A 21,934-nucleotide genomic window follows, 5' to 3' on the forward strand; every position below is an offset into this window, starting at 1 on the left:
GGTAGCCTTTTAAAGCAGTTAGCACTGAGACGTCATTTGAATGACCTTCAAGAAATAATCTTTTATAACAAGGCCTCCCATGAGATAAAAGAAAGATGTTCTATTGATAAGATAAATAATCCTACCCCATTTCTGCTGTAAGCTTAATCAATTTTCCTATTAAGTATGAAACTATTTTGAATTAGTCATAGTGCCTTTAAGATCATGTTACCTCTCACTTCTTTATGTGGCTGTGATCAATCAGTATCTTTAGTAACACACATTCTCACACTGAAGAATTCTGGTGAGACAGGATTAGGTAATGAAGGTCAGCACAGAATTGTACACTTGCTAGATACTAGCTATCATATTGTTATCAGGATACATGTTATTTATTTTTATTATTGGACTGTCTTGATGGAATGGCAGGGAAAGGTGACTATTCTTTTTCTTCATTACTATCTCCAAATACTTTAGAATGATTACTTCTGTGTATTGGTTATATTTCAAAAAAGTAAATCATTTTAATAAAAGCTTCAAAAGTTTTGCATTAGAAATAAATGTGTGAAGTGCCACTTCCAGTAACGGCAAGAGTATTTCATATCAGATCACCATCTTGCCAAAAATAATTAAAAACACTAAACAAAATATTTTTTTTAAAAATCCAAAGACACTGGAGAGTGGCCAAATGTAAGCAAATTCTAGAAGGGAGGGCAACATTTGGACTTTCCTGGTTTAGTGGCTTTTTGTCTGAGAATATGGGGAAAGTTTCCCTGTTTTATGAATTTTCATCTGGATGGAGGTCCCAGTTGTTACCCCGAGGACTGGAGAAAACCAAGAAAAAGAATATCACATTCCTACTGCTAGAGGAATGCTAGTATAGTGTTCACCATGACCACAACAGCTGCAAAGTGAAACATAAGCTCTGTCCAGCAATCTGGTGACCTGTGCAGGAAACGTGTGGGGCAGACTCCAGAAAACAGCCAAGTTTAACAGAACCGAACAGAGATTTTAGCATCTGCCTACTGCAAGGGAGAAAGAGTTTAGAGGTAGAATTCGACAATGTTAACACCCTGCTGAAAAGGAAAAAAAAAAAAAAAATCAGTACTCTATAGAGCATACCAGAATTAAGAGAGATCACAGATTCTGTGACTTCTCCAAGGTTGAACATAAAGGCTGTGATCAATCACAGTGAGTGACTTGACCTTTGGGAAAAAATACCAGTAGTAAGAATAGACTATGTCCTTCATTAGTCACAACTTGTCAACTTGTTTGGTGCCAACGATATTACTGATGAGGAAACTGAGGCTTTATAATGTTACACAAAAAACCCTTAACCATAAAGTCAATAAGTGATAGAACCGCTGTTCTCAGACAGTTTTTTTCCGACACTAAAAATGGAAATGTGCTGCTCAAGTAATCTTACACACGTATGTAATCGCTGACATGATTTCCTGAGGTTGTGCTTCCCAAATGTTATGTTCATGGGAACTTTCATCAGTGGAAAATCTCTAAATATCACCCATTTTTCTTGTCATTGGAAAGAAGAAATAATAGAATGGGGAAAGATATGTCTGAAGACATATCAAGAAGAAGCTTTTTTTCTGAGCTATACACTAAACTCACAACAGAATAAGCATAATAATAATTATCACAGGATAAGCAATTTTGTTATTTAAGTCAAACTAAGGGCCACCTTTAGACACTTGAGCCCAGGTAAACTAAACTTAGGCAACTAATATTTTCAGTGTGCAACCTATGTGCTTTTAAATACCTTTGGAGTCATTCGTCCCCCCACATTCTCCTTAGAGTTCTATTTTATCCTGATTTGTAGGCTAAGTCCCATTTTAGTTATGGAACCATGGAGCCTGAAGCTGAAGGTATTAAAATAGATATAGCCTATATTTAAGGACAGGACAGCAAGGCACTTCATTCAACTGTGATGAGATGCTATATTCTAGGACTGTTATCCTCATTTCATTTCTTAGACTTGGCCTTCTCTTTGCATGCCAGTTCTGATGTCTATGTTTTATTTTGCCCTTTTTTCCTGAATTAAAGATATGATGATTTTATAACACCATATTCATGAGGCTCTCCTTTGTTCTTGCCAATCTCTTAGGGTGACAATCATCCTAATATCTATCTTTATCCACATATGCCAGAACTATGTTAAATATACTTTGGGACATCCTTAGACATTCTGGCTCTGAATATCAGGATTGGAATTTATATTGCCAATTCTTTTTCAGATATTACTATACTTTTTGATAGCAAACCAGAGTCTTCTTTTTCTACTACTGTATCTGGTTTACTTCTCTGAAGATCCTGTCTTGACCGTATGAGTATAGCTTGTTTGGTCCTTTCTTCTCCCTGTATAATTTCAAGAATATAAAAAAATATTCTCCCAGGTATCACAATCCCAGATTTTAAGATATACTACAAAGCCGTAGTAATCAAAACAGTATGGTACTAGCCCCCAAACAGACACAAGATTAATGGAACTGAATAGAGAGCCCAGAAGTAAACCCCCAGTTACATGGTCAATTAATCATTGACAAAGGAGGCAAGAATATGCAATCGGAAAAAGTCTCTTCAACAAATGGTGGTGAAAAAACTGGACAGCTACCTGCAAAAGAAGGAAACTGGGCCATTTTCTTACACCATACACACACACACAGAAAACCCTCAAACATAACATTTATTATATATATATATATATATATATAATGGAATATTACTCAACCATAAAAAATGAAATATTGCCATTTGCAACAACATGGATGGGTCGAGGGTATAATCCTAAGTGAAATAAGTCAGTCAGAGAAACACAAATACCATATGATTTCACTCATCTGTGGAATTTAAGAAATGAAACAAATGAACAAAGAAATAAAGGGACACACCAAAAGACTCTTAACTGTAGAGAACAAACTGATGGTTACCAGAGGGGAGATAAGTGGAAGGATGGGTGAAATAGGTGAAGGGGATGAAGAGTACACTCATCATGATGAACACTGAGTAACACACAGAATTGCTGAATCACTATATTGTACACCTGAAACTAATATAACATTGCATGTTAATTATACTGGAATTAAAAATTTTTAAGAAAGAAAAAATAATCTCCTAGAGTTGTCACAGGATATATACTTCATACTGAAAAAACACAGGTTGTCAGAAAGGAAGTTTAAAAATAATAACAAAAATAATTTAAAAATCAAATGCATGCGAGGGGCGCCTGGGTGGTTCAGTCGTTAAGCGTCTGCCTTCGGCTCAGGTCATGATCCCAGGGTCCTGGGATAGAGCCCCGCATCCGGCTCCCTGCTCAGCGGGAAGCCTGTTTCTCCCTCTCCCACTCCCCCTGCTTGTGTTCCCTCTCTCGCTATCTCTCTCTGTCAAATAAATAAATAAATAAAATCTTAAAAAAAAATCAAATGCATGCTCAATACATTTTACAAAACAGAATTAAAAAAATATCAGAAAGTCTCAAGTAAAAACCCAGGTTAGTTACAACCCAAAGCAAATCATATTTCTTACCAGCAATACTGAATTCTAAAAGGCAATGGATACACTGCCCTCCAAGGTACATGTGAGACTGATTTTGAATGAAGACTTCTCTGCAAAATCCAACTATCCATAATGCATGAGAGTATAATAAAGATATTCTTATATTTTTAAGATCTCAGAAATGTTTTCAAAAGTACTAAATCAAAATAAAGAAGGAAATCAAGAGAGAGGCAGATAAAATACATCAGAAAGCATATGAAGACAGGGATGCAAAGAAAGAATTCCTAGAATAACAGCAGTTCCCAAACCTGGAAAATAGTTTATATTCAATGTGCAGCATAATTTAAAAGCTAGATGATGATATTACTGATATTTAAAAAAGATATTTATTTTTATATAGAAAATTCAAAAGATAGCCAATTTTAAAATCTTTAAATTTAAGCTTTTACTCTAAAAGCTGCCTATGAAACAAATGATAAAATATAACACAGAATTGACTGTGGCATGATTTTTCAGTATTTGGTGCAATGTAGGAAGAAAATACATGACCTGATGTATGAATTTTTTCTTGAAATTTCATAAATTTAGAGACTGGATTATATTCTTAATATATAATTCCAACAGCCCTATTTAACATAAATTTAATAGTTACATAATCATAAGTTTTGACTCTATTCTTATTGTTTTTTAAAACTAACCTACAGGAAGAGTTAAAATTGCATAACCTGGTGATATAAAATCAATGTGAAGTTAGGGATTATAGAAGGTTGGGAGTAGAAACCCTATGGCCCTCATCTTAAAGGAAGACTCAAACTGAAATAATGTATAAGGAGTTGAGTTGTATAACTTCTTTATTATTTTGGATACTAACTCCTTATCAAATATATCATTTGCAAATATCTTGTTCCATTCAGTAGGTTGCCTTTTTGTTTCATTGATAGTTTCCTTCACTATGCAAAGGCTTTTTACTTTGGTGCAATACCAATAGTTTATTTTTGCTTTTGTTTCCATTGCCTCAGGAGACATAGCTAGAAAAATGTTGTGAAGGCCAATGTCAAAGAAATTATTGCCTGTATTTTCTTCTATAAGTTTTATGGTTTCATGTCCCACATTAGGTCTTTAATCCATTTTGTGTTTATTTTTGTGTATGGTGTAAGAACATTCTTTTGCATGTAACTGTCCAGTTTTCCCAGGACCATTTATCAAAAAGACTGTATTTTCTCCATTGTATATTCTTGCCTTCCTTGCCATAGTTTATTTGACAAAAAATCTGATTAAAAATGGACAGAGGACCAGAATAAATGTTTCTTTCTAAATAAGACATGCAGATGGCTGACAGACATATGAAAAGATGCTCAACATCACTCATCATCAGGGAAATACAAACCAAAACCACAATAGGATATCACCTCACACGTGTCAGAATGGCTAAAATCAAAACCACAAGAAGTAACAAGTGCTGGAGAAGATGTGGAGAAAAATGAACCATCTGGAACTATTGGTAGGTATGCAAACTGATGCAGCCACTGTGGAAAACAGTATGGAGGTTCCTTAAAAAATTAGAATTGTCATATGATTCAATAATTCCACTGCTGGGTATTTACCCAAAGAAAATGAAAACACTAATTTGAAAAGATATGTGTACCCCTATGTTAACTGCCGCATTATTTACAATACCTAAGATATGGAAGCAACCTAAGTGTCCGTTCATAGATGAATGGATAAAGAAGATATGATGTGTATATAGAGAGAGATAAACACCAACTGTACAAAATCTGTGTCTCTCTTATCATAGAGGGAACTTTATGGCCTTTGCAAATTATTTAACTTGATGAAGGGTCAATCATCAATTTGTAAAATGGATATTATAAAACTGACCTCATTTAGCTACTATTAGGATTAAATGAGATCATATACATAAAAGGTTTACACAATGCTAGGAACCTGGTAAACATTTAAGAAATATGTTTATGTTGTAGTTGAAGACATTAGGGATGATCTAAACTGCAATGAGACCGTACTTCACACCTATTAATATGGCTAAAAAGGTGGAAAAAACCCATCATCATATCATCATCTGAACAGATAAATAAGATGCTGCATACACATATAATGGAATCTTATTCAGCTATAAAAATCATGAAGTTTGATACATGCTATGTAAAAAAACCTTGAAAACATTATGTAAGTGAAATAAGCCAGATACGAAAGGAAGACTACTGTATGATTCCTCTTATAGGAAATACTTAAAATGGGCTATTTCAGAGATGGGACACAGATTAGAGGTTACCAGGGGTTGGGATTTATTGCAATGGTTACAGAATGTCTGGGTTGATGAAAAGTTTTAGAAATAGATAGAGATGATGGTTGCATACCATTGTGAAGGTAGTTAATGCCACTGAATTGTATACTTAAATAATACTTAAAATGGTAAACTTTGTCAAATGTATTTTACCACAAGTGAAAAAATAATAAAGTGATATATTAAAAATCACTGAATGGTGTATTTTATTTATTTCTATTTTATTTATGGTATGCAAATTATATCTCAATAAAGCTGTTTAAAAAAGATATCAGGAGGGTTATTCAAAATGTTTAATAATAGTAACCGAATCAGAATGCATACTGGCCATTTTGCTGATTATCTACCTGGATGTGAAGTTCTAGTCTTCTGCAGACCTACAATCTGAAGTATTTTAATTAAATACTATCCTGCTAGCCTTTAAGAGTGGCTGCATTTTTTAAAGCTTCTCCTTGAAGTGCAATATAAATAGAAGAAAAAATCACTTTTCATAGGTTTAGAGCAGAGATTCACGAACTATAGGGTTAAATCTGGCCTGCCTTTGGTGTCTATGTGGACCATGAGTCATAGAGATAAATACCCACCTTTTCAAGTTCTACTGTACAGCTTGCCTACGGGTCAATGGAACAGCGACGTCATGGGAATCAGGACGTGTGAGGTGTGGGGCAGGAGGTAGGGGCATCCAGGGACCCCTTTGTCAGCTTGGTTTGCTGGCATAAAGTTGGGCAATGACCATGCAGAGATGGTAATCACAGTAGCAACACATGAAACATGAGTCAGGTGGGGATGAGACTGTTCAAACCAACATGTAAGAGGTGATTCATACAACAAATTCCACAAATAATTACTGTGGGTAATTAGAATTATTTTCAAACACTCCCATAGTTTTAGAAAATAATAATAAATAAATCCTAGGATACCTGAACTAGTGGAATATAAAAGTAGTAAGTACCTAATATGCAAAAAAAAAATCAAAAACTTCAAATAAATGGAAATGATTAATCAGATAAATTATTATTATTATTATTATTATTTAAAGATTTTATTTATTTATTTGACAGAGAGAGGCGCAGCAAGAGAGGGAACACAAGCAGGGAGAGTGGGAGAGGGAGAAGCAGGGCTCTCCACTGAGCAGGGAGCCCATGCGGGGCTTGATCCCAGGACCCTGAGATCATGACCTGAGCCGAAGGCAGACGCTTAATGACTGAGCCACCCAGGCGCCCCTCAGATAAATTATTTTAATTGGAATTTTAGTTCTAATTACTGTCTTCATATTTTTAAAGGTTATATTCAACCATTTGGAGTATTTAGGGGGTTTTGAATCTCCTGAGTTGTTTCCCCACGTGAAGATAGAGAAGTGAGTTTCATGTTTCACCAGTTGGAAAGAAACACTGGTTATGTGATGGATGGACTGTGTCTTCCCCAAGTCCATAGTATCACTTTCTTCCATTTGTTTCTGCGGTGTGTTTGACTGCCACTTCAATGCCCCCAACTCTATTTGGTACCATCCTTTGTATTTGCTCTCTCAAGTGACTGCAGAAATAGAAGCAGCTGGTATTTTCAATTCCGACAACCGCTGTTAAGCACTAACCTCAGGTTCAGATTGCAAGTCTGTCACCAGTTGCTATTTTTCTGGAAAATGACATGTAACTCCTTCTGCTTGCCTTTTACATTTTTGAAAACTTATTTTTATTTCCTTCTTGCTGTGAGATAATAATTAAACAAAGAATTAATTGAAGCTAACATGAAGGACATTTATCTTATTGAAGGTGTCTGTAAAACATCCTCAATCAAATGGATTTATTGACTTCAAACAAGAAAAACCTCCATCAACTCTTTTCTGCAGAGAAATAACATGATAGGCAGATTAAAGAGGTCTGAGAGGAAAGTATGGTGTGTGTGGATTTTAATATGAAATTTCAAGAGGTTTGATCAAGGAAAAGAATGTTCAAGGAAAAGAAAAACTCATCAAAGAATTGACTAATGTTGAAAGTTATAGCCAGTATATAAATTTGATGGAGAACTTACTAGAAGCATACACTGTGTTAAGAAATTTATAAACCTTATTTCATTTCATCATTATCTCACCTGTTTAGTAAGGTAAATACTATAACTATCTCCATATAGATGAGAACCTGGAACATGATGAGTAAATGACATATCCAGATGCAAAAATGAGGCACGTGGTACACTCTTCTTTAAGAAGAAACCTTGTTCTCTAACCTATATTTGTGTGCAACCTCATTACTTAACAACAGAACTCTGATGTATTAGTTAGCTATGGCTGCCATAACAAAATACCACAGACCCCGTGGCTTAAACCACAGCTTTCTCACAGTTCTGGAATAAGACCAAGACCAAGGTGCCAGCAGGCTTGATTTCTTCTTCGGCCTCTCTCCTTGGTTTGCAGATGGTTGCCCTCTTGTAGTCTCTTCACCTGATCTCCCACTGTGCATGACTGCCTGGTGTCTCTGCCTCTTTTCCTAAGGGCACTAGTCAGTTTGGATTAGGGCCTTACCCTAACTGTTTTATTTTAATTTAGTCACCTCTTCAAAGTCCTTATCTTCAAATATGGTTACATTTGGGGTCCATCCTGAGTTTTGGGGTTTGGGACTTCAACATGAATTTGGGGGGAGCACAATTCAGCCCAAACATCTGTTTTGTTAGAAGATTGGGAGTCCCACACCAAAACCCACCAACAAACAGCAACAAAAATATCCTACATTTTCTTAATTCCCTTGTAGATAAGAGTCTATGATGTAATTCTAGCTAAGGAGATATAAGCAAAAGTAGTTGAAAGAGGCTACTCTTATTATTCCATATACCTATATGGAAACAGAGACTTTAAGTAACCCACACACACCACCACACACATCATGAAACTGACAAGGATGGAGCTGGCATAGCATGTGGGGTATGAGGGGCAAAACTCTTACCATACATTAAACATAATCATGATCAATAGCGTGAAGTAGGAGGACTGTAAGAGGAATAGGAAAATGAGACATAAACAAGCGCCTCTGAGTTCCCCCTACCAAGTTAAGCATTACGTATGGCCTACCTCCTGCCCAAAACAATCATTACCTATTTAACTTCTTAAGAAAAGCCACATAAAACCCTGTGCCAATGTATGGTGTGTGTGTGTGTGTGTGTGTGTGTGTGTGGTGTGTATGCATATGTGGGGATTTTGATTAAATAGAATAAGGTATAATGTACCTGGTATGACCTTTAGGTATTTTTCAGAATGTCATCAGCCCAAAATATCCTTACCATGTGACCTTTGCAATAGTTATACATTTTGTCATTACAGAAAAACTTCTTTGGCATAATGCCTTGTGATTCTGTTGTATTTCAGAAACATATATTTCTGGGATACATCATCCTACTAACTTTTAATATTTTATAATAGATTAATTTATCAGTTAACCAATAAACATTTTTGATATTGGCAAGTAGGACCCATTGGGAATGAGACAACACATAGAATGTGGAGTTAGGGGTGAGGAGGAAAGTGTGAGAGGCTACACATGAAAGTGGGCCAGATGGGGGTGGTTGAGTGGCTCAACTATAGAGCCCTCCAGTAAACCACTCACAAGAGCTTTTAACAGGAAGTTGAAATGGAACCAAGGAACTTGCTTGCCAATTACTGAGGTTCATGGTTTAGGAACCAGATGGACCAGTAGGAAGAAAACCTCCACCCTTTCATTTAAGTATCCTCACATAAACACTTTTAGAACCCACCTTGAACGAAGCTATGCCTTGTGCCACTTGCTATGGAAGATACTAGGAATAGAGTAGTGAGCAGGATAAATATTGTACTGGTTATGGTGAATCATGTGGTATATTTTGGGGGCCTTTAAATTTCTTGAATTCTTTCTTCACGGACAGATGGAGAAGTCAGTTTTATTTTTTCACAAGTTGGAAAAAGAAACAAAGCAGTTTTGACTAAATATGTGATAGATAGACTGATAGCCTACTGAGGAAAATGGGTATTTTTTGAGTACTTAAAAGCACAAAGAGGTGTTTTGAAAAGGGAATGCAGAGTGAGTACTACTAAGTTAGGTACCTGGTGAATACAATCAAATTAGAAGTTTTATGAAGCTTTTGTTTAGCAGAAAATACTTAATCTGAGACTGGACATTTGTAAAGGGGTTAACTAAATAAAGAGGTGGTGGTGGTAAAAGGGGTAGTGGTCATTACAAAGACCAAAATATCTGAAGATCATGAAATTATTAAAAGACTACAGCACTGAACAGGAACAGAAGGAAGTGAAGTAGGGTTATAGTGAAAAACTAAATGATGTAAGAGGAGTTGTAGAGGTAGACAAGGGTATAATTATAAAGGAATTTATGTTTAATATTATAAATGTTTGTCTTAATACAAATGGTCAATGGACACATGAAAAGACGCTCAACATCAGTCATCATCAGGGCAATGCAAATCAAAACCACAATGAGATATCACCTTATATGTGTCAGAATGGCTAAAGTCAAAACCACAAGAAGTAACAAGTGCTGGAGAGGACGTGGAGAAAAAGGAACCCTCTTGCTCTGTTTGTAGGGATGCAAACTGATGCAGCCACTGTGGAAAATAGTATGGAGGTTCCTCAAAAATTAACAATAACATACCTTATTATTCAGTAATTCCACTGCTGGGTATTTACCCAAAGAAAATGAAGATACTAACTTGAAAAGATAATATGCACCCCTATGTTTATTGCAGCATTATTTACAATAGCCAAGATATGGAAGCAACCCGAGTGTCCATCCATAAATGAATGGATAAAGATGTGGTATGTGTATATATGCAGTGGAATATTATTCAGCCATAAAAATATTGAGATCTTGCCATTCACAACAACATAGATGGACCTAGAAGGTACAATGCTAAATAAAGTAAGTCAGATAGAGAAAGACAAATACCATATGATTTAACTCATTTATGGAATTTAAGAAAGAAAAGAAATGAACAAAGAAAAAAGAGACAAACAAAAAACCAGATTCTTAAATACAAAGAACAAAGTGGTGGTTGCCAGAGGGAAGATGGGTGGGGCGTTGGATGAAATAGATGAAGGGGATTAAGAGTACACTTATCATGATCACCAACGCTGAGTAACATATAGTATTGATGAATCATTATGTGTATACCTGAAATTAATATAACACTGCACATTAGTCATACTTCAATAAAAACACAAATATTTGTCTTTATCTTAAAGGCAATAGGAAGCTATTAGAGGATTTTAATCAAGGGACCTCGACCATCAGTTTGCACTAAAAAATGATTATTCTGGTTTCAATATTGAAAAATGAATTTTAAAAAAGATAGAGTTTAAGAAACAAAACCAGTTAGGAGGCAATGACAGTAGCCTAATTAAGAGATGATGACAGCTTATTGACTAACAATGATAGAAGAGAAAAATACAAATTTAAGGACTGTTTTATTCTCAGTCATTGAACTTGACATTTGATTGTATGTGGGAGATGAGAAATAGATAAGAGTGAAGGATGATATTTTTGTTTCTTGTTTGAGCAACTGGATTGGTGTTTAAGATTTGGGGAAAATAACACATTTATTTTTACATGTGTTGAGTTTGAATTTCCGTAGAATTTTTTGAGGTAAGATGTTGAGTAAGGATTTGGATATAGTGATTTGGAACTCTACAGAACATACTGACTCAGATATATACATTTGGAAGACAGTGACATGGAAAATAAAGCATTAGAGAAGAAATTTTCCAGGAAAAGCATACAGAGTTCAAAAATTAAGGGGCTAACTCTGGAAAACAGTATGGAGGTTCCTCAAAAAGTTGAAAATAGAGCTACCATATGATCCAGCAATTGCACTACTGGGTATTTACCCCAAAGATACAAAAGTAGGGATCCGAAAGGGTACATGCACCCCGATGTTTATAGCAGCAATATCCACAATAGCCAAACTGTGGAAAGAGCCAAGATGTCCATCGACAGATGAATGGAAAAAGAAGATGTGGTATATATATACAATGGAATATTATGCAGCCATCAAAAGGAATGAGATCTTGCCATTTGCAACGACGTGGATGGGACTGGAGGGTATTATGTTGAGTGAAATAAGTCAAACAGAGAAAGACATGTATCATATGATCTCACTGATATGAGGAATTCTTAATTGCAGGAAACAAACTGAAGGTTGCTGGAGTGAGGGGTGGGGTGGGAGAGATGGGGAGGCTGGGTGATAGACACTGGGGAGGGTATGTGCTCTGGTAAGCGCTGTGAATTGTGCAAGACTGTTGAATCTCAGATCTGTACCTCTGAAACAAATAATGCAATATATGTTAAGAAAAAAAAAAAGAAGAAGAAGAAGAAGGTAGTGGGAGGGAAGAATGAAGCGGGGGAAATCGGAGGGGTAGACGAACCATGAGAGACGATGGACTCTGAAAAACAAACTGAGGGTTCTAGAGGGGAGGGGGGTGGGAGGATGGGTTAGCCTGGTGGTGGGTATTGAGGAGGGCACATTCTGCATGGAGCACTGGGTGTTATGCACAAACAATGAATCATGGAACACTTCATCTGAAACTAATGATGTAATGTATGGGGATTAACATAAGAATAAAAAAAATCAGAACTAAAAATTAAATTTAAACCAAAAAAAAAATAAGGGGCTAGGAAATGGTTATAAGAAATTTCTCACTTAATAACTAATATAAAGGAGGTTAGCATAGGAACCAAAGATAGAAGGAACCTGGCAATGTGTAGAAACCACAGAATAAAAGTGTTTTGGTAATAAAAAATGGTCAATTTTGTCAAATACTGTTCAGATATCAAATATGATAACTGGAGAATATCCTGAGGCTTACAGATCTGGGATTTGTTTTAAATTTGGTTGCAGGGCCAGGGACAGAATCAAGATATATGCTGATTAAAAAGTGAGTACAGGTGTGGGAAATACTGTAGGCTGTTTTATCAAAAGCTAATCCATATACCAACCCTGCATGCATGCATATACACACACATCCTTGCTTCCTTCCTGACTAGCACTTCTCCCATAATAGAGGCTGCACATGTCAAATAATTGTCTTCCCAACCTTCCTTGTACCACATGGGCTTGTGACAAAGTCTGGCCATAGTGTCAAGGGTGAGTGCTTGCTGGAAGGATTTCCTCCCTAATAGAAAGGAAAAGCTGAGGCAAAAATTTTATTCTTCTCTGGATAAATCATGTTTGCTTGTGAAACACAGAACATCTATGACCATCGGGGAGCAAGACAGAAAGTGCCTGAGTCTCTGATGACACTGTTAAGCAATTGAGTAAGCCTCCCTCCTGCCCCCAGTGAGCCCTATCTTTGCAGGTCCTATCCATTACATGAGATATAATACCCTTAAGGCTCAAGTCTTCAACAGTGGGTATTCTATAATGGGCAAAAACATCCTACATGATACAGAAGGTTGAAAATGGAGATACGGATTCTTCCAGGAAGTTTCTTTTGTTAAGGTGAAAGATTGGAGAGAATCAAGAGAGACCAAGATACGTCAGTTTGAGACTGTTTTTCCTTTCTTTCCTTTTTTTCCCCTTTTCTCCTTTCCTTTCCATCCCCTCTTATCTCTTCCTTCCTTTTTTCCTTCCTTCCTTCTTCCTTTCATTCTTGTTTTTCAAGAAAGTGAGAATTAACTATGTTTGAGTACTAATACTACTGGGGAGGCATTAGGGAGAGCAGCACGAGAGAGGGAGGGAAGGGGGCAGTCAAGAATAAAGAGTAAGAGAGAACGGTGCTAAAGCACTGAAATGGCAGTAGGGAAGGTGGAACACTAACAGAGGAGATGGGAAGATGCTGGAGGAGAAGTGGTGGTCGATGGTGTGATTCTTGAGAAGTTGTGTGGGGGTGGAGGGTTAGCTCTAGAGCACATATTAATAGTTGGTATGAGGGAGACCAAGGGAAATCCACCTGTTATAGCAAGAGGGAGAAGGGATAGGTGGGTTTAGAATCGGGCAATGGTAGAAGTTGGGAGTGGGGATTTATGGTAATTCCAATCTGATTATTTCCACTTATCCTGTTAAGCGCGAAGTAAAGTACAGGCTGTAATTGATACATGATCAGAGGAACTATAGTGATGAGCAAGAAGAATAGAGCTGAACGATAATTTGGACTTAGGGCGGTTTGTTTATTTAAGGCTTGAGTCATAACTCAGTTTAACTGCTTGGAATGGACGTTGACTTGTGGGGAAGGGAAGTCAGTTTATGTGCTTCTCGAATGGGGAACAATAATAGGCAACTTGGAGTTGGCCTTTTCTTTCTTATTCCTCTTAGTTGAAGAACAGCATTCACCAGATGTTTCTAGCAGATAACAATAAGGAAGTACATGTTCTTTGGAATTTAGAGTAAAAGATGCAAAGAGTAAAGAGAAAACTATATAGCATAAAAATTAAAGGTATATTGATTCAAAATGATATACAGCATGAGATTAGTTCTCAGGTAAGTATAGCATTAAATTTGCTTTACAACGGAGAGTATAGTCTCTCTTGACTCATATAGAATAGCACTTCACTGTTTACACTGGATATTTCAGAAAGTCCTATTATTTGAAGCTAGACTTTCCTTCAACCCAAAGGGGATATCTTTAATTTTATATATTAGTTAACTGTGATTAACTGATTATAAAATAATGAAAGGTTGTCTTTTTTGTGTTTTAAGAAGTAGAATAAAAGTGTTTTTAGCAAAGAATTATCACCATGACATTTAGCAAACAAAACCAAAAATTTTGAGATGAACTGATGAGTTTTTTTTCCTTCTGAACAGATGTTGGTACTAGATGTGGGCAGTGTTCTGTACTGGTATAAAACTGATTAACAATTTTATAGAACAAAACCCAAATGTAAACTTTTGTGTGAACCTAAGTAAGTGTGCCCATAAACTTAGCAATTAGATGGGGATAAAAAATATCAAGAGACTATTGAATTTACTCTAAACATATAAATAGAGAGAAAGGGTATAAATTATGGTACATGATAGAGGTAGATAATTTCCCACAATTTCAATAAAATAACAAAAAGCTCAGGGATCTAGTTTATTCAAATATACAATTTACTGTGAGTATGATATCTGAAGAACAAGCAGATAAAACAATCTTTCTGGAAAAAACTCAGAAGAGGTGTTATATTCATGATTATTATTAATTGCAGAGAAAAGTTCAAGATCAAAACCAGCAAAGGGAAAAGATGCTTGAGTCAAGCAAAGGAGAAACTACAAAAAAAAAAAAAACTTCTTTAGGAGCCCCCTTTCTGTGGAGTTTCGTGTAGGACTTGACTAATTTTCCCAGCAACAATGTGGGACAACCGGTGTGAAGTGTTGCCAAAGAGGAGAGAGCACCCAAATCCTGGGGTCTGGCTTTTTATTGAGGGTCAGTCACAGGAATGCAGCACCCACGTGACTGACCTGAGCTAGTCCAACTCCACCTCTACCCTCAGAGCAACAACAGGCACTCACCATACGTCACATTGTTAGGATAAACTCATTGGTCAAGTAACAAGGCCCAAGCCTCAGGCATACAAAAACACTCTTAGGCAGAATATTCTAAGGAATCAGAGGTTAGTTCCCAGGAACCAGCCAAGGTCTAGTCCTGAAAATAAGCTTTCTTTGGAATATGAAGGATTTGAGCAACAAAGGCCCACTGAGTTACGTTTTCTTGCCCAGTAAGTTACTCTTCTATTTTATTTTTAGGGGCGTTGTGATCAGTTGGACATTGCAAAAAGCCCTGTAGGTCAAAATATTCCCACTCTTGTTGCCTAATACAGTAATCAGACCCGCCATGTCCGGAGCTTCATAGCTGGCATTTACCCCCTGCCACCCCAGTGTCCCATTAACCCAATCAAGATCAGAGAGCCAGTCTCTGTGATGGCACCTGCCACTGTCATTCCCAGCCTACAAAGGACAGCTACCAGAGATGTCTTTGAGGATGTGATGCCCCCTCACTAATATTTTTCTCAATGTTTTCATTAAAAAAAAAAAAAAAAAGTGTCCACTGACTTTTCTCTGGGGATATAGTGAGTGAGTGAGTGAGTGAGTGTGTGTGTGTGTGTGTGTGTGTGTGTGTGTGTGTGAGATTGGGGGAGGATGTTTGCCATTCACATGTGAAACCTCAACTCCACCATTTCCATTTCCCTAAGCTGTTTCATTTTATCCCCCGGATTAGGCTAGGGAACTTTTGACATTTCAGTCTTAATGAATGTGAGTTGTTATTGAGTCCAATTTCCAATCAACCAAAGCAAATGTTTGAGGTGTTTCCTATTGTGTGAGATAACATAATAATTCTGAACTCTGGTAAACGCAGTCACATTGATATACTCACAAAGATCCAATATATAGACTTGCCTCTTTGGATTGATTCCCTTGACATTCATTCCCACCCATATTCCATAGGTTTCTACTGAAATGAATTAGTAATCTCTTTCACTTTTTTGAAGGATAAGCTATTTCATCTCAGGTCAGGCTTGACACTTGTCCCTCTGGAACATAAGATCTCATTGTAGTTATAGGTCGAGAAGCAGTAGAGTTGTTGGAATGTGTCCTGAGAAAAACAGACAACCCTTTATAAACTAACTTACTTAAGTGATGTTCCATGGTTCCCAAATTAGGATGACTCAGGTATATCTCAGAGAGGACTTATGGATTCAGAATCCTCAAGTTTGTTTCAATATAGACAGATGTCCTTCTTCTAAGCTTCTGGATCTCAATCTGTGCTAAAATATGCCCTTATTTTCACTTAAGTAGCACGGTAAGGTTGTGAATTCAACTTCCATTAAAACTCCATCACTAGTAAAATTACCTTTGGGCCTGGTTTTTATTTAGGTTGGCCTGCTACTACCAGAACTAAGAGATCATTTTAGGGCCACGACCGAAAAGTTCAGCCTCTGACTGTGATTTGAAATGAGAGTTTAAAATTCTGAGCTTAACAGTGGCTTCCTTCTTTTACCTCTTGAGTGCATTCAGACAATCTTTGCAGTCTTCATCATGGCCATAGATTAACAGAGCACAAGCTAAATGGTCTGCTGAGGTATTTCTTTTTTAACAGGCACTTGGTTTCAACAAACTACAGGTGATCTTCCAATTAGTCAGAATGCCATTGCATGTCATGGGTTATTAAAGCACCATTTCCCATTGCATTTGAAACCAAGAATACAGCTAAACTAATCATGGAACTCCACCTTTTTGTTTGTTTTCCTACAACCATTCCTGATACCATGTATGTATCAGCCATATAATAAACATTGTTTATGCCCTATCCATACCTTGCTGTTGTAGTACAAGGTGGGTTTGACCTCTAACTGCTTGAAGGCTTTCTCTAGAGCCCCAAAATCTTTCTATCTCCCAGCACAGCGGCTCAGAAAGGCTGGGAAATTGTTTCCTAGCAATAGCTATCAACCAATGACTGACACGAGGTTCTGTATAAATATTCCAGCTCTCTTGTCCTTTTCTGAGATAATGCTGAACCATGTGTTCTACATGGATTTGCAGAGTTCCCCAGGCAGGTTTAGCTCCCACAGTAGCAACTGGCTAGATAAGTAACCATTTTTGGTTGCTCCCAGTCTTATTTTCCTGCTACTTTTCTGTTGTTTTCTGAGAGCATCCCTAATGCCCCCTATTGGCATAAACTAACAGGAAGACAGCAGGCAACATGCAAAGTAGTTTAAAAAATTTTACCCTCTAATGTAATCATTTTCTTTTCTTTATGTAATTATAAATGATAATAATCTTTGAATACAGGGCCCTGGCTTTTTTACTTTCCTGCTGATGGAATTATACAAAAAGCTTGGATGCCAAGGCTGGGTTATAAGAATGAGTATATAGGTTAAGTTTAAATTCATTATAGAAGTAAAGTTTAAATTCATTATAGAAGTAAAACAAAAATAGAAAGAAATGTGTCCCTAGAGCAGTTTGGTAATATGGGAACCCTTTTAAAAATGTAAAAGAATTGTCAGAGAAGAAACGTAAATTTAAAAGACATCTTAAATAGCATTTGTATGCACTTAAGTAGTATTTGTATTTTTATTTGTGATTTACATTTCACACATTGTCTTTCTAAACCATTACCTCACTTACTAAGATATAAAGTGGTTGAGCTACATAGTAAAGTTTGAATTCACATTTTTTTACTACATTTTTTCTTTCTTTCTCTCTAAAATTGTTATAAGGAAAATTATGTTTTATTTATTCAAGTACCTTTAATAACTCTACCTAATCAAACCAAATATTTTCCCAAGAGGGATTCCCATTGGGTTTGTTTAAACACAGAAATGATCATGATTATCCACATAGCTACCATTACATGCACAAACACACAAACATGGTATATAAATAAAATAAATGCTTATTGTCAATATGTATGGTTTTATTAATATAGAATTATTAATATAGAAATGGCTCTTTCTTAACTGCTTAACACAACTTATCTCCTAACATGATTTCCAAATCAGGGTGTCTATAAACAGCTTAGACCTACTAAATCAGATTTCTTGGTATGCAATAATTAGTCTATTGCAAATTTAGGGAACATGGCCCACAAAGACTACCTTCCCTTATAATACCAAATGAACCTAAATTTTGATATTTCACCAGAAGGACTCACAGACTCACTGAAAGCTATTATAATCACAGTATGGTTTATTACAGAAAAAGTATATATACCAAAACCAGCCAAGGGAAGAGATACATGGGGCACAGCCTAAAAGAGCCCCAAACATGGAACTTCCAGATGTCCTCTCCACATGGAATCACAGACAGCATTAATTATTGTTGGCAATGAGGTGTGGGAATACACATAGACTTGTCAACCAGGTAAGTTCACCTGAATTTTGGTGTCCAGCATCTTTATTGGAGCACCATAAAATAGGTAAGGCTGGTTGCCAGCATGGCTGATCTCAGTTTCCAGACCCTCAGGAGGTCAAGATAATACTTGACACCCAAAGTCCTCACCCTAAATCACATTATTATTATTATCAGATGGGCTCAAGCCCGACAGACAAAGAAAGACTCCTTTCAGGCATAACATTCCAAGGGCTTAGACATTATTTCCCAGAAACCAAGAGCAAAAGCTAGACCTCTGTTTGAGCAAAGTTAAATTCTTTACTTTGCATGGGGTTGGGCGATGGGACAGTAAAGTTTCCCAAGTGAGTCAAATATAGCTTGATTAGTATTGATATTTAAATCAGCACTTTGGAACCACAGCTTCAAATTTCACATCTCTGCCCTACCACTACCTGGTCTTCAGTACAATTTGCTGAAGAAATAATGTTTGATTGCATAAAAGTAAATTTTATAACTGTGCCTTTTAGTCTTTGCATGAATACTAATCACAATAATTTAAATTAATGACATATTGATACTTAAAAAATGCAGGGAAAATATGGAAAATGGGGGAAATGTATAACATATGATTTAAAAAGGAAATATTGTTAATTAAGCCATCTAGCACATTGTCTTATACATAGTTATTCAAAAATTCACATATCACATTGTTTTTCAAAACTAAAGGAGCAATTTAAATTCAAAGATATGCCAATGTTTGGATAATTTATGTTTTTAAGGGAAAAGTCTATATTAGAAACACTGATCTTAGAAATTGTCTAATCCAATGGCAAAATAATTAAACTAGGACCTTTAGATATGGAGTGACTGTCCTAAAATCACATTTGAATTGGGATTGTAGGCAACAGAAACATCACTATACTGGCTTAAGTAAGTAAAGGTTGACTTTTCTTATGTATGAAGAACTCCAGAGGCAGAGCCCAAGCCTTGAGTATTCAAGGAAACCATTAAGGACGTACTGCTCTATGAGTTTTTGCTCTATTATCCTTAGCATGTGGCTTTTTCACTCATGCCCTTACGATGGCTTCTTATGATGGTTTCTCCTCTTTGAGAAATTATATCCATGTTCCAGTGGACATATGGTGGGCAAAAGAGAAATACAATACCCTTTGCAGTATAATTTGACTTACATTAAATTGGAAAAACAGCACTGTAATTCTCATATAAGGCAGTACTGAGAAGTAAGTACAGTAACTGGGCACATAATAAATAGCAGAACTGCAAAAACAAACAAACAAACAAACAAACAACACACACACACACACACACAAACCCCACAAAAAACAAACAAACAAAGAAGCCCCAAATGGGGGTTGTATTAGTAGGAGAGAAGGGGAGATTGGATATTGGATATATCTGTGTTTGTTGTGTGTTTTTTCATCAAATATTTATTAATCATCCATTTGTCCTAGGCTCAGATTATAAAGTACTGAACAAGACCAACATAGTCCCTAGTCCCTAACCTCATGGAACTTATGGTAATGAGAAAAAAACATACAGTAAACTATCAAGTACACAAACTATATGATTGAAAATTGTAATAAATGTTATATAAGAAGAAAAAAAAGTGCTATGAAAAAGAGTGAGAAATAGGAAGACATGATCCACTTCAAGTTGTGTAATCTGGAAAGATTTTCTTAAAGGGATGGCATCGTAGCTGAAGCTTGGAAGAGAAGTATCAGCTTCGTTGGGGGAGGAAAGAGTGATCTATGAAGTAGAACAGAACATGTGAAGGTGCCGTGTTCTAAGGGATTGAAATATTTAAGAATATGAAGATAGGCTAGTGTGGCGACAGTATGATGAATGAGAGAGATAAGCTGTGAGAGAAGGCAAGGCAGAATGTTTTATTTCTTTTTACTATGATCCCCACCCCCTACTATCAGCAGAAGATTTCCAAGTAATGGAGAAAAGAGAAAACAGAAAGAAATAGAGGATGAGTGCTGGTGGGGCTTAAGATGGCAAGGCCATACCTGCAGAGATATCATGGGGAGGAACATTCGGTGTTAGCAGCCAGAAGTTGTCCATGGTCCCCACTGTGGCCATCAGGTAAACACTGCTCTAGACCTGGAACAACAGATGAAAATCAGTCCCTTTGTCTGTCCAGACTCCATCTGAGAATGCAGCTTATCCTTGTCATCCAAGAAGGCTCTTTCTTTCCCTTTAGTAAACATTGCTCATTGATTACCTAGAAATGATGTCTCCTTACTCCCTCTGGCTTTGCTCTACCTAAAAGGCACTAGTCTTTGTACTGAGGACATAGCCACTAAAACACAGCCTCTTTTCTCCTTTATAGTCAGTAAACAAGAAGGACAGTAAACCAAAGGAAAAAAAAAAAAAAAAGAAAGAAAAATAATCATAAATTCTATTATTGCTACATAATTTCACATAATTGTGTTTTCTTTAAAGACCAACTTTTTAATTCAACACATCATTCCTTAGGGTTTACTGTAAGGCCCTGAGTCAGCCAGCCATGAAGACACATCTTGAGCAGATATGCAGAATTCATGGCATTCTTTGGATTTCTTTACTTGTATCTTATTTCCTGTCAACTTTTTGCTGACATGTGTCAAAATCTTTATTCCTGACTAAACTGCTTCTCTAGCTCCAACACTCAGTCTTTTTGAAGCTGCTCCTATATATTGGCCCCGATGCCATCAACACCTCTACCAACTACCCATCTTCTCTGCTGGTAGGGTCTGGAATTTCTGCCTTTCAATACTACTTGTCTGTGTTGCAGGGCATGACAGTGTCTATTGGTTTGAGGGTGGGATCATGGACCATTACAGCTGATGTTTATACCACTTTGTGCTGTCCCAGACAGAGGATTTTGGCATAACAATATCTCTTTAGTCACTTGTTATTCTTGTCACCATTTTATCAGCATCTGTCAAGCAGGGACACACGCTGTCTCTGTTTTGTATGACACGACTGTCCCGGGTATCTAGCAATGATGCTACAGTCCCCACAGGCAAGCACTTAACATTGATCATGATGCTGGTGCTGAGACCTGCTCATCAACCTTTCATGAATTACAAACATTTCAAGTTTGACTCACATTTTATTTTTAATATGATTTCAAAATGCCTTGAGATTCCTCAGCATGATAAAATCCTATTGGAGTTAGAGTTGCTTTTGTTGCAATTCTGAACAATCAAAAGTGTGGAGTCACTCTTGAGTGACTGTGATAACCATGGCATTTCTAAAGAAAATGTTAAAGCTCTTTATAATGATGGCTTAGGGGCTAGTCACATCACACAAATATATGTAGATATATATTCTTTAAAAAGCAGACTTTTCAATACAAAATCT

At 36.6% G+C, this 21,934-nt stretch overlaps 1 long non-coding RNA gene across 2 annotated transcripts in view; it reads right to left on the reverse strand.

Moving 5' to 3' along the window:
* LOC135361855 (uncharacterized) overlaps positions 1-20,943 on the reverse strand; it is a 65,264-nt gene extending 44,321 nt beyond the window's left edge. For both annotated transcript variants that reach the window (XR_010405990.1, XR_010405991.1), the window contains exons 1-2: positions 20,811-20,943; positions 20,596-20,689 (exon numbers count right to left, since the gene is read on the reverse strand). This is a non-coding gene — a long non-coding RNA (uncharacterized LOC135361855). The remainder of the gene's footprint in view (positions 1-20,595; positions 20,690-20,810) is intronic.
* Positions 20,944-21,934: the final 991 nt, after the last annotated feature.

This window comes from Mirounga angustirostris, unplaced genomic scaffold (assembly GCF_029215605.1).
Source record: "Mirounga angustirostris isolate CCGP_5_RB_7025 unplaced genomic scaffold, mMirAng1.0.hap1 SCAF_10, whole genome shotgun sequence".
Lineage (NCBI taxonomy): Eukaryota > Metazoa > Chordata > Mammalia > Carnivora > Phocidae > Mirounga > Mirounga angustirostris.